General features: G+C 41.8%; 1 pseudogene; it reads right to left on the bottom strand.

Annotated features, from left to right (window-relative positions):
- Positions 1-2,333: 2,333 nt before the first annotated feature.
- LOC148034540 (putative xyloglucan galactosyltransferase GT20 pseudogene) lies at positions 2,334-4,350 on the bottom strand (annotated as a pseudogene).
- Positions 4,351-13,742: the final 9,392 nt, after the last annotated feature.

The raw sequence follows: 13,742 nt of genomic DNA, 5'->3' as shown, positions 1-13,742 counted from the left end.
AACTTAAACGATTGTAGGATTTTTTATATTTTAGGATATTGTGATAATTTGGAGCAATGTATACACAAGACACTAGTAATGATCAAACAACAATGTATGAGTGACATTGTTAATACTTTGATAATAGATCTAGTATTTTGTATACCATCATTGTCACTTCTTCCCGTTAGATAGGCTAGCCTATCTAGGTTAACTATTCAAGTGTTTGTGATTGGTTTGCTTATGTGTAGCTTAGATATAAGTAGGAAGGCCATGCAATTAAATGCATCAAGTGTCAAGGGCTCAACTTCCCTAGAGACTTTTAGTATATAGGCTTTCCAATTTTTCTCTATAGGGTAGATAAAGATTAATCATTAATGGCACATAATTGTTTTCCTATGCAATGTTTCATGTTCACTTGAGGCTTCCACTTCTTTGAGCAGTTAAAGCTATCCACATTGTCTTCTTGTCAAAATCTTATTTGAAGACACATTCTTAAAGGATGATAGCAGGGAAAAGGTCTCTATTTTGGACCATCTTCACATTTTTGGGGCACAAGGTGCTAGACAAGAGGTTGATCATGGCTATATAGGTGTCCAAAATCCATTACTTCGGGCTTTTCCAAGCCATACTTCCATTGTGGTATTTGGATATGCCATGTTAGCTAATGAACTAGACAACTACCTCAATTGTGCTATAAAAAGTTTAACATGTTAACCTATGTCATCTGATACCTACAAGATTGGCCATTAGGGATACTAACCCATCAATGTAAGGTATGTATAATCATATATTTAGGGATACCTAATAACTTATATACTTGCTGAGGGAATGGTGTTGTTTGTGTGTATATGCACCTATTTAGGGATACCTAGTAACTTATGTAATTGTTGGGGAAATGGTGTTATTGAGTATCAAAATAAGATGGGTGTATATATGAATATTGAGAAACTCATTAGATCAAGGAGGGGTGGTGGTATTAGATAGGGGAATGGCATTGAAACCATAATGTGAGGTGTGTGTAAGGAATACTAAACAACTCATCATGTTGGAGATAAGAGGTATCATGAGACCAACAATTTGGAATATTGTTGAAGTCACTAGTGCAAGGTGTGTATAAGCATATTATGAAACTTGTTTTTGATTATTAGCAAGGAGATAGTCTACAAGGTGTGCATAAGCATACTAAAGAGAAACTAATGAGATTGAGGAGGGAGTGATGGCTCAAGATTGGGAAGAGAGTGATTGTTCAAGATTGAAAAGGGAATGGTGTTGAGCCATTAGTGTCTAGTAACTTGTAAGATTGGGAAAGGAGCAGTATTGAGAGATCTGTGTGTTGTTATTGTTGTTGGGGGGGTGGGCAGATTGGGTTAGCATAGCTAGAAGCTTGTATGAAAATATTGGTGGGGATAAATGGGAATCTTGAAGAAGAAGAAAAGGAAATAGAGTGAGTAAATTGTGGGGGGGATAAAATGTGGGAAAGAAGTTAAAGAAGGCGAAGTGTGCTAAGGTCACACTTGTGTGGGTCGGTAAGAAGCACATGGCCATTTGTATGACATATAACATTTAAAATAAACAAAAAAGATGTATGCATCATTAAAAATCATTTGCCTTGGCCCTTGATTTGGTTGCCCAATTCCAAAACATCTCACATATTGCGGTGTACAAAGGCTTGAGGCAATGTCCGTCCTGTTCATATTTAGTACACCAAGGCTTGAGGAAATGTAATTCTTGTTCATATTTAGTTTACTTGCCAAAGAATGAATCACAATTGAGTCACTGACTACCTTTTGTATGTGCTTTTTAAATCATTGTCTTGTTCGGTCAAGTGTAAAACTAAGTGTTGCCCATTTGTTAGGAGCACTCCCGCCCATCCAGATGGGTGTGTAAGGGGACTCAAGCAACTCATGAGATTGGTGGGGGACCATGTAAGGGGACTTAAGCAACTCATGAGATGGGTGGGGGATAAAGACTGGTGAAAAAAAAGTATACTCGAGGCTGGTTACACACCAAATGATCGACACCCATTTTTCAAGCTTTAACCAATCAAAACACTTATTTAAGGGTTGGGCATCCACAATCCTTTACACTCTGGAGAGGACATTACCTATTGTTTAATTGCTAAACAAGTGAGCTCCCTCTCCCACTTTTGAAGTGGAAGTCTTCCCTGCCCACTTTGTAGAGTGGCGGACAAGGGTGCACTTTTTGCATTTGCAACCAATCAAAAAAATTATAAGTTTATTATTTATTATTTTTTTACAAACCATATCTATTTGGAATGTAAAGGTATGACGCCCATGTCCCTACCCAATTTTAAAAAGTGCCTGCCCACACTATGGGGAGGGGTTGCCGTCCATCACTTGGTGTGTAACAAACCTCACGAGATTGAACCGGGGAAGGGGACGAGATTAGGATAGAATCATGGGTAAAGATTGAAGTCGTGGTGGTGGGTGGTTTTCACTAGAGGACGCCGGATGGTTGGAGGGTGTGGGCGACGCGGGAGAGGAGGCCGTCGAGGGATATGTCGAAGGCGTCGCGGAAGGCAGACAGGGAGTGGCCGGGGGCGGCGTAGAGGAGGCCCGGAAGGATGTCGTGGGCGATACGGTGGCGCATGCGGGCCCGCTGGGCGGGCGGGATGGCCTCGAGGGTGCCGACGACGTCAACGCGGCCGGCCCGGACAGCGTCCGCCGGCAGGAAGACGGAGTAGGAGGCCGGGTCGGCGGGCAGGTGCCAGGGGTACTGGTAGTAGGCGCTCATGGCGTCGAACAGCACCGGGATGCAGCCCGCCACCAGGCTGTCGAATATAGAGCGCCTTGTCGGGCTGTCCCCCGGAGGCTGCAGGCAGAACTCCGACCGCAGGAACACCCCCATCACCCGCGCCGGCCGCAGACACTCCTGGCCCTCGCAGTCCAGCAACCGGCACGCGTCCGTCCTCCGCCCGCATTGCTCTATCAGCGTCCGCCTCACCCCTCCGGCCGCCGTCTGGTTCGCCCTCGGCTTCCCCGCGAAGCTTACCACGTGGCGCCGCAAGGACCGCTCCACCGTCATTTGCCAATCGCGCACGTCGGCATCTCCCTCCGGATGGAAGAACGTCGGGTGCGGCACCCCGACCTCGGTGGGTTCCCAGGGCTGCCTCTCGATCAGGAGCTTGAGGGCCCCGCGCGTGGCGTCCACCGCAAGTAGCCGGTTGCCCCACCCGCCCGGCCCCTCCGCCCGCTGGAAGTCCCAGGAGATCTTCCCCAGCACCAGCACGTGGTCTCGGCCCCCATTCCGGGCCCACCACGGCCTCTCCCCCAGCCACGTCAGTAGGTCATTCACTAGCGCGTCCCGCAGTTCGTTGCTCACGTTCGTCCGGAAGTGCCACCTCAGCACGTCCAGACCGGCATAGAACGGAACGTAGAACACGTCGGCCTGGGACGGCTCCAGCGTGCGACACGTGTAGCTTTGGATCCGGGCGTGGAAGATCATCTCCAGCGCGTACTGGTGCGTGCCGTACCACCTCTGGCTCGGCACCAGATCGCCTTCCTCTTCTGGCCTGATGAGCTCCCCCAACCCTTGGTTCTGCATGTACTCGCACATGTCGAACCAGGGCATGATATCCCTGCATCCCTTCATCAGATCTGCGTTGAACTTGGCCGGAAGGTGGTACACATACACTCTGCGCCCTTCACATGATGATGATGATGATTGATTCTTTATCACCATGTCTGCCGGCCACCCCGCTGTGGCTCTGATTTCCTCCATCAGCTTCTCTATCTCTGGATTTGCAGCATCCCCTAAAAATGTTGTGGAGGTATTGATTTTGACCTCAGTCCTTATGGTCTGATCACTATCCAGAGATCCAGTGACTATTGTTGCGGTGTTGGTCTGATCATGATAGTTAGCACTGACAGTTATACTATCAGTGCTGTTGGTCTGATCATGATAGTTAGCACTGACAGTTATACTATCACTGCTGTTATTATAGTTATCACTGGCAGTTATACTATTGTCAGGTTTGTCGCTGATCATAATGTTGCTTACATCTTCTTTCTCATCTAACCAGCTTATAAAAACTTCCTGATCTTTACGATGCTCTGTTATAGTCTCCTCGCTCACATCTATACGCAAAGGATCAGAAGCCAGCCGGTCAATCTCTGGCTCAACCTCGATGTGAGTTTGCAACGATATCTGTGTTGAAACATCATACGATGACAAACCCTCATCAAAGGTCGATCCTAATTGCGTGTCAACACGAAAGCAGATATTATGGCAGATGTAAAGCAGAGAGTATGGAAATACAAAAGAGGCAATCCATAAGGAAGTGGCAGTCAGAAGGAAGAAGGGAGGGAGAAGGAGGAATTTCGGAAGAAGCTTCGAGGGGCGAGTCATAATCATTTGAGGACGTAGTGATGGTGATGAAGGACGACAATAGTCAGGAAAGGTTATAAGCCCGGTCGGAGGAAGCGAGTTAATATTGCGAAGTTGTGAGTCTAGTTTTTATCGTCGGCATATGGCGAGGAAATAAGAGAGGCGCCACTTGTCCTTTTTGAAACAGATTGATCATGGGTGGGTCATCCTCTTTGCCCATTTGATTTGCAAAAGGACAAGGTTACGATGAAGGTTCAAGGTACGCTCAGCCGCCCTGAACTGAATGATCAATGGGAGAACTGTAGCTCCCTTGAGACAATGGTAACCATATTGCCGCCTCGACATGGATAAATTTATTGGGGTCCAATTTGTCATTTGTGTTGGGAAACCGGCAGTAGCCGGTTTCATGGGGAGATGTGCGTGCGTATAATTACAAAAATCAAAATGGAGTGCAATAGTTTTTTGTTTAATACAAACTGACATGGCAAAGCTATCATCGATTAATGGCCTACCATAGTAGTTGCATCATGTTCTCATTAAGAATAGGTTATGGGTTCTATTCCTCCCTCGGATGGGTTCATTCATTTCATATTTGGGTTATAGTTTCTATGACATTTTAACTTTTGCGAAATTTTTTCCTCTAAGGCTGACCAATGATGTTGACTGGCGCCTCCCCGTTGCCCTACGAATACGACAAGCTATACCCCAAGAAATTTTTCGTCACCTTTGTCACCTTCTGCCGGCAGCTGCCCCCCTTGTCGTGGCTGCCATCGACCAACTATGAAAGTGCTATGGACTAACATGGCAAAATTCCATGTAGCATTCATCGTCCTATAGGCACAAAAAGGACATCCATTCTTATATCAAATACTACATCGATAAGTAACACCATGTAATTAATGCTTTGGACGGTCAAGAATACATAGTGTGTAAAAGAAATTTGTGCAACAGGACTCACGGCTAAGTATCTAAAGGTGTATGACATGGGAGGGACAATGAGCATCACTTATGGGATACCTCAGGCCCCAAAAAACAACGGATGTTGCATAATTGTCTCCGTCACTTAAACGATGCTTTGTCTCCCTCCTTGAAAAACTTTTTGTTGCTATTCCAACCACTAATTAACTACATTGTGACTATTTTTGCAGCTACGCAAGGGAGAGGACCATGATGTGCGACCCTGAGGTGACCATCTTGGGAGCTGAGAGAGAGAGAGAGAGAGAGAGAGAGAGAGAGAGAGAGAGAGAGAGAGAGAGTAGTGTAAATCTATATCGCTTAAACGATGCTCCCTCTCCTCTCTCGAAATTTTTTTTTGTTCCTATTCTACATTGTGACACTTTTTGCAGCTTTCTATGCAAAGGAAGAGGACCATGATGTCGACCCTAAGGAGGTGACCATCTTGGGAGCTACAAGCTAGAGAGAGAGAGAGAGAGAGAGAGAGAGAGAGAGAGAGAGAGAGAGAGGCAACCTCCTCTTCTGTTGATATTCTAATGTTGCTTGCTTTTTAAGTATTTGCGCACAAAACACTAGGCTATCACGAAGTGGCAAGTGAAGTTGTGTGGTAGTGTGGAAACTTCATTTAACAATCTATTTTCTTTCTCTCTCCTCTTTTTCCTCTATGTTTCTAATTCTTTTCTCTCTCTCTCTCTCTCTCTCTCTCTCTCTCTCTCTCTCTCTCTCTCTCTCTCCTTCTAATTCCCTATGTCTATTTTTAATCTCTCTCTGTGCCTTTTATTTTAGTTTATTTTCTCTCATTTTCTAGTTCTCTTTTTCTCTATGCTTTTTTTCTCTCTCTTTATTTGTCAAAGAGAGATCTAAGAAGAGAGAGAAAGAAGATCAGAGGAGAGAGAAAGGAGTAACAAGGAGAGAGAAATACTAGAAAGTTAGAAAAGAAGAGAGAGAAGCCATAGAAGCTATGAATAAGAAGATGAGGTAAGAGACTATAAATGTATTAATGTTCAAAAGATGTGAAAATTTATATGTCTCACCCCTTTTATACTTATGTCAGTGTGGCAAGGTATTATTAATAATTTCACACTAGAATATATCTTTTTTTTAGCTTCTTACAATCCTTGGGAAATTCACTATATGTATACCTTTTATATCACGTGCATTCAAGGCCTATTTATAAATATCTGTGAATTTTTACTTAATAAAACATAACCTTTTTTTATTTAATCTGTAAGTAAGCCCTTTATATGAGACCTTTCTATATGTAAAAAATGTGTAAAAATGGTATTTAAAAAGTCATTTATATTAAACCCACGTGATACATACATATATTTATGAGACTGATCTCCCTAGGTTACAATCCATCCTATCCAAAATATTTTTGTCCACAAAAATAAATTTACAATAGTTGGAAATGATGGATGAAATAGAGTATTACTCTATTTTTAGCTATACAAAGTATAGAGATGAATGAAAGATTGAAGATATATTGATGAAATGAAGACGTAAAGGTAAGCCTTAGTTGTATACATAATCTCGATGTCTTTGAAAGAGTTTGGAGCCTGTTAACCACCCCATTGCAAGAAAGGAAAAAATAGAGGAAGCAAAATAAAATTTTCAAATACAAAGCAAAGCGAAAAAAGACGGCTCGACAACAAAAATAAGAGAAAAAAAGACAAAAAGCGCAAACATCTTCTTAAAAACCTAAGGTAAGTGTAAAAGTGGAAGAGGCATGTTTTAAAATAAAAAAGCGTCCCTAAATCTTTGTAAAAGAGCACTAGGCTCCCTCCTATGTAATTTGTAAAGAGTAGATGGGCATAGGTGAAGCTACAATGTAAATAGAAGGGAATAGAATGAAAGATTGAAGATATATTGATGAAATGAAGACTTTAAGGTAAGCCTTAGTTGTATACATAATCTCGATGTCTTTGAAAGAGTTTGGAGCCTATTAACCACCCCATTGCAAGAAAGGAAAAAATAGAGGAAGCAAAAGAAAATTTTCAAATACAAAGCAAAGCGAAAAAAGACGGCTCGACAAAAAAAATAAGAGAAAAAAAGACAAAAAGCGCAAACATCTTCTTAAAAACCCAAGGTAAGTGTAAAAGTGGAAGAGGCACGTTTTAAAAGAAAAAATCGTCCCTAAATCTTTGTAAAAGAGCACTAGGCTCCCTCCTATGTAATTTGTAAAGAGTAGATGGGCATAGGTGAAGCTACAATGTAAATAGAAGGGAATAGAAAAAGAGGACCTAGGCTAAAATGGCCAGTCATGTAAAAAAGAGATGGGTGCTCAAAAGGGATTAGGACATGTATAAAAGCCAAAAAGTGAATAGAGAAGCTCATTCTTGTGTGTGGTCAAAACTAGTTTTCCTCTTCTCTTCTTCTTGCTTGTTCTTTCTTGCTTGAGCTTGTGCTTGAGAGAGGGAGTGTAAGGGAGTGTGTGTGTGAGGGTGAGGGATCGTGGTGGAGAAGCTCTCAATTCTCTCCTCTCTTCTTCTTCTTCTTCTCTTCTTCTGTTCTCTTCTCTTCTCTTCTCTCGCACCCAGCAATGGAGTATGAAGCTTAGAGCTTAAGAATCAAGCTTACTTGAGCTTGCACCTTAGACCGTGGAGCTACCAAAGTGTTTGAGGGAGGAGGGAACTCGATCAGGCATGGACATAAGCTCACTACACCCATAGGCTTGAGAGTGCATATGGCTATGAGAGAGGTAGTCAATGCACTTGGCTTGAAATGCTTGAAACAATAAGTGATCTGTGGGTCTTGGCGGTTGAGTGAGAAGCTCCCACATTTTGGTTTCATTGTAGGGACAAATGGATTCAAGCTTTGGGTTCTTGCGTGCTCCGAATTGAGCATTGAAGTAGGGTTTTCCCGAAACCAATACTTAAGGTAGATAGGTAGGAAGAAAGGGAGTTTGAAGAGGTATTCGATCTCCTTTAACGAATAATTATTTTAATTTTTTGAATCTAGATGAGTAGGTTGGATTAGTGTAGCCATTTGGTTGTGATTTGAATGCATTAGGATAAAGAAAAAAAAAGAAAAAAAAGGTTATACACATTAGGATTTATGATATTGTAAACATGCCAAACAAGGAAAAAGGGAGAGAAAAAGAGCTTTAATGTGTAATGCATCAAAAGGAAGAAAGGGAGAAGATCCGAACTGAGTAGAGAATGGCTTTAATAGGCCAAGAATAGGTGGGATAGCTCATTTTAGAGAGAGAGAGAGAGAGAGAGAGAGAGCTACAGGCAAAGAGGGGAAAATTTTCTTGGTGATCTTCGTTGCAGCGTGTTTTGGGAGATTGGGTGTTGGTCTATGACAACAATCTAGACAACTAGTATAGTGCCATCCACAAGGTTTCCAGACAATCGTTTGGACCCTACTTAGTGCAGCAACTGTGAACACAACCTCTTAGACCACCAATCCAAAATGTCTCAAAGTACCCAAATGAACTTGTTAGAGTGACCACCACGTGCAGGAGCAAACTAGAAAAGTATGTGTTGTGCCATGTTGTTTTCATCACAGTTACACATTGCATAAATAATCATTTGAAGTGTACCTAGAAAGCTAAAAATCTAATTTCAGATGCGCACAAAAGAAAGCACCCCACGAGCACCTGAGTGGACTTAAAATTGAGAATTTTCTAAAATAACAAGAAACTCACACTTAAGATAAGAAAAATTAAACAAACCTACTAATAAGAGAAGACTCTCAGATTTGGAATGTGCGATCAAGGATAGTAAGCCTCAAAGCAATCCTTTTGGAGAACAAAAGGAGTTGACACGATTAGGGACTCAATCTTACCCGAGTTGATCAGCTTGATCGACACTCTAGTAGCCTAAGAGACCGACAACATGTTAGGATCCAATACCAATCCCAAACACAGTGAGCTTGACTAGGGAGACTTCTTGGTTGACATCTAGCAAATGATAAATTGGTATGATTTGCAGACCAAAATGGAGCACCATGGTAGACTAGCTGAGGACATCATAGTGGACCTCAAGGAAGAGTAGAGATTGGCAAAGAAAGTGTTGTAAGGCATAGCCTCCTATAATTAATTAGCAGCAATGAACTCAGAGGTTGAGAAGGCAGATAACACGGCTGCGAAGCAGAGTGGGGCAGACCTAGCAACTTCGTTGCTAATAGGACTAGGTATTACTCCAAATTCAAAAATCCAAACAAAGATACCCATAGTTGTCAAGCAACTTGATAAGTATTAGCCCCATAGTGACCCATATAGTTTCATAGAGAATTTTGAGTAGGTATGTGAGGCAAATGGCCTAATGGGCCCTGATCAATGCGCACTAGCTTTTGGTCTTTGCCTTGGGGATAAAGGACGGATGTGGTACACTAGTCCAGATAATGCTAAAGGGAATAATTTCAACAATCTCAAGAGTCTCTTGATCAAGAGATTCTTTGAGGTAGGGTACTCAAATAATCTTATTATTTGACTTATGAACGTCAGTCAAAAGGACAAGGAGGATATTCGAGATTATGTCACCCATGTGTGGTATCTCTTTAAGAGAATCCCAAATGCTGCAAAGCGATCTAGTGAATGAGTGTCTCTACCATGTTCATAGGAAAAATTAGGAGTGAAGAGCTTTGCAAGTCCTTAGTGAGCAACTCGAGTTTGCAAAGAGATGTGCTAGCTAGGGTCTTTGAAGAAGCCATATGAGTGGATGACCTGATCAAAGAGAGAAGCTCAAGGACCATAAGTTGAGATAGTGCAACCTCTAAAACCTCAAAGAGAGCCACAACTGCTAGTGAGAGATCGAGGCAGAGCACCCAAGAGAAAGGAAAGAGTGTTGACCTGAGCCAAGATTTGGCAGATGTAAAGCTAGAGCTAGTAGCCAAGCTCCAAGAAATGATAAGGAGACCTAACTGATCTCACATGCAATGCATGTATTGCAGAGGGAACCACCTCTTGGACAAGTGCATGGATCCTAGATCCAGACCCTATGCCAATTGTGGTAGGTTTGGCCATGATGCAATTCATTCCCGATTGCCCAGGCGATTTCCATACTCAAAGTCATACAATCAACCTTATTACCTAGGTAATAGACTACCACTTTATAGAAGGGGAGCTCCACTAGCTCTCCTAGTGCCTAATGTTGCCAAGCCAGCTATCCCCAAAATGAACATCAATCCTACGAGCATACCTAGACCACTTGGGGGCCTTTGTGACCCACCCACCTAGTGACACTCCAACGCATTCTGTCAAGGTGAGCCAAGCAAGAAAGAGGGATACATAAACCCTTACGTCTCCTACGATAAAGATGGTAATCCCATTCTAATGGATTTTAGACCAGTACTAGTGATGGCGTTGTCGAAGGGGTTTTTGTCGAAAGGTCAAATCCACCAGGGATTAGAGGTAGAAGGAAGTAGAGATAGGAGATGTAAGAGAAGATAAAGAATACACAAGAGGTAAACACAATAATGACAAAGCACGATGAATCAAATCAATATGTATTGACAAAACCTGAAATTTTTTATCTGGCACTACTCAGAAGCACTCTCCAAGCATTAGATCTCCCGGAGCTTCTTTGTAGAACAAAAACATGGATCAGAAAATAACAGCTCCTCTACTACTTGGAACCCAAATCTGATGGCTATGTTGACTCTGAAAGGGGGGTAAAACCCCTAGCCACCTACTCACATATCTCCTAGATCACTCCTTCTTCCTCTTCCAGCTCAAACTGCAGTTTTCAGCTCATCAACAGTGATCGTGACGTGCACGATTTCGTCAATCTATCTTTTTATGAAAATCCCATAACTGGCTAAAAAAGCAACTTGCTTTTTGCATGCCATCCTAATCTAGAAGCTTTTCTAAAATTTTTGGATCTTTACACTAAATAATATAAAAAAATGCTAAAATTATCCAAAAATCTAGTATTTTTGGATTATCCATGCAACTCACACTAGTACTAATGACTCAAATCACATTGACTCTCTTCATTAATAAGAAAGTCAAATGATGATTCATTCCATGCTTTTTCATACTGTGTCTGCATAGCATTATGATATCCACCCCCTTTGAACCTGCACATCCTCCAGTATGTGCCAAAATCCTAGTTGTCACCGGATTCTGAGTCCTCCTCATCCTCTGTAACCATATCCTTTGCTTCTTTATCTTCCATATCTTCCTGGCTATCCCCTCTATCATGGCCACCATTTTCTTCCATTTCTGGCAACTCATAGGTAGTAGATTCCCGCCTCTTGAATAATTTGATTCTTTTCCCTACTACCAAAAGTTTTATGGCTATCCCATCCAGTTCATTTAATGCATAAGTAGCATTATCAAACACGTCTTACCACATAGGGTCCAAACTATCTTTTGAAAACTTTACACATGGCACTATGCTGGTTGTCTAAACTACTATCATAAACTAATACCCAATCCCCATCTTGTATGGTTCTTGGTCTCAGTCTATGTCTTTGTCAAACCATTTCTTGTTTTGTATCCTTGCTACCCTTAATTTTGCAATTGTTGCCTCTATGTCTTATGATTTCCTTTCCAACTGTCTAATGCACAAGGCCAATAACTCCTCTCGATTCAACTCCTCCTCCCAAGGTAGCATACTCCATGTGATTGACATCTCTTCTATTGGCATGATAGGTTTTTGACCATACATCAATTCTGCAGGCATATATCCTGTAACAGCACTATGAGTTGTTTTGTCAGTCCACAAAGCATAAGGGAGAAATCGTGGCCACTCTTTTACCTTCTCTCCACATGCTTTTTTCAATGCCTTCACAATAGGTGAATGATCTCTTTCACTTTTGCCATTTGCTTCAAGGTTATAGGTTAAAGTTAAAGCAAGTTTTATCCCCAACCGTGCAAAGAAATCATGAGCTTCATCTGCATCCAGCTCATCCCTATATGTTGTAATTTTACCCACACAGCCATACCTACAAAAGATCTTTTCTAAGAGAAAAGTACACACAACATTTGTTGTCTTAGTACGTAAAGCTCTCCCTTCCACTTGATTAGCCAAGTCTTCACATGCAAGCACAAGATACCTCATTTTCCAAAGACCTGTAGGCATTGTGACCAAATCCACCACCCACTTAAAATGAAGAGACAATGGATATGTGGGTTGCAATCCATCACTACAAGATATAGACCTTATACTGACGTTAAAAGCGATAAAAATATTAATAAAGAAATTTGTCCCCGTCATCGCAAAAAGTGTCGTTATTGGCGACGCCATAGAAAAATCGGTATTAGCATCATTATTAGTGTCGCTATTTGCATCGGTATCAACATCGCAAATAACGACAAAGCATCGTTATCAGTGTCGCTATTTGCATTGATATCAGTGTCGCAAATAACGACGCTGATATCGACACAAATAACGACGTTGATAGCAACGCTTTGTGATGCATTTTGCGACGCTAATAGTGACACGTACAGTAAATTTACGACGCTAATAGCGTCGGTAACAGGGGAAAAAATTTTGTGGCAGGGCAGCAGGCTGCCCTGCCATATATAGCACTATGTGCTTTATTTGGGCCATACAAAATAGTTTCAGAAATGTATATAATACTCGTGTAAATAAAGACAAAGTGTACTTAAATCATAACACTAATACATAAAATAAATACATGATTGCATAATGAAAGTGACAGGTACAATCATAGCAAGATACTATTACTACATAGAAAATGTCTATACAAATCACGTGACCAAAAAAGAAGGGTGTGTGAGCTCCAGGGATCCAAGGGCGAGCTATAGATCATTGCCATCCAAAACCTCATCCCGTTGCAAAGGAGTATTGAACGGTGTCGTGCTGCTGCGCATCCGAGTCGTATACACCTCCATTTCTTTTGTTGTGCATTTGTGTTATTTTCTGCATGTGATTCATTGTTTGTGAGATGCATTTCGATAATCTGCATCCAATGTACATATTCCCTTAGTGCATGTGTATGATTTTGTTTGGATGCATGATGTGTGTGTATTAGAAAAATAAGAAAAACTGATGCCAAAGAACATTATCCAGCTAATAATTTTAATGATGAACTCGAAGAAAAGTGCAGGATACCGTGGAATCAAAGGAAGCTTTATAGAAGCTGACATTTAAGCTATGAAGACAAAGGTGTAAATTCAGGAATATCATGTGCAATGGGAAAAGCTCAAGGAGTGCTGAACGGGTTCCCTTGTCGAGATGTAGACTCTTGGAATGCACTTATTGCTGGGTATGTATAGCACTTGGGACTGCTGTGGTGGATATGTATGTCAAGTGTGGTGCATTTGGCAAAGCACAGGGAGTGTTGGATGAGCTTCTTGTTCGGAATGCAATAACTTGGAATGCCCTTATCACAGGTTATGCTTTACATGGGCAGAATTGGAGATTAGCGTCAAAGCTAAAGGTGTAAAAGGTTATTCAAGGAGAAAGAGGGAAAACCTATATTTGGGTTTAAACTGCTTTTGGTGGGAAAAAAGCAGGCTGTTTTGGAGGGGAAGAATGGTT

Source organism: Lygodium microphyllum, chromosome 6 (genome assembly GCF_053477565.2).
Source record: "Lygodium microphyllum isolate KBCC chromosome 6, Lygodium_microphyllum_v1.1.10, whole genome shotgun sequence".
Classification (NCBI taxonomy): Eukaryota; Viridiplantae; Streptophyta; class Polypodiopsida; order Schizaeales; family Lygodiaceae; genus Lygodium; species Lygodium microphyllum.
This window is presented reverse-complemented; position numbering and strand designations above follow the sequence as displayed.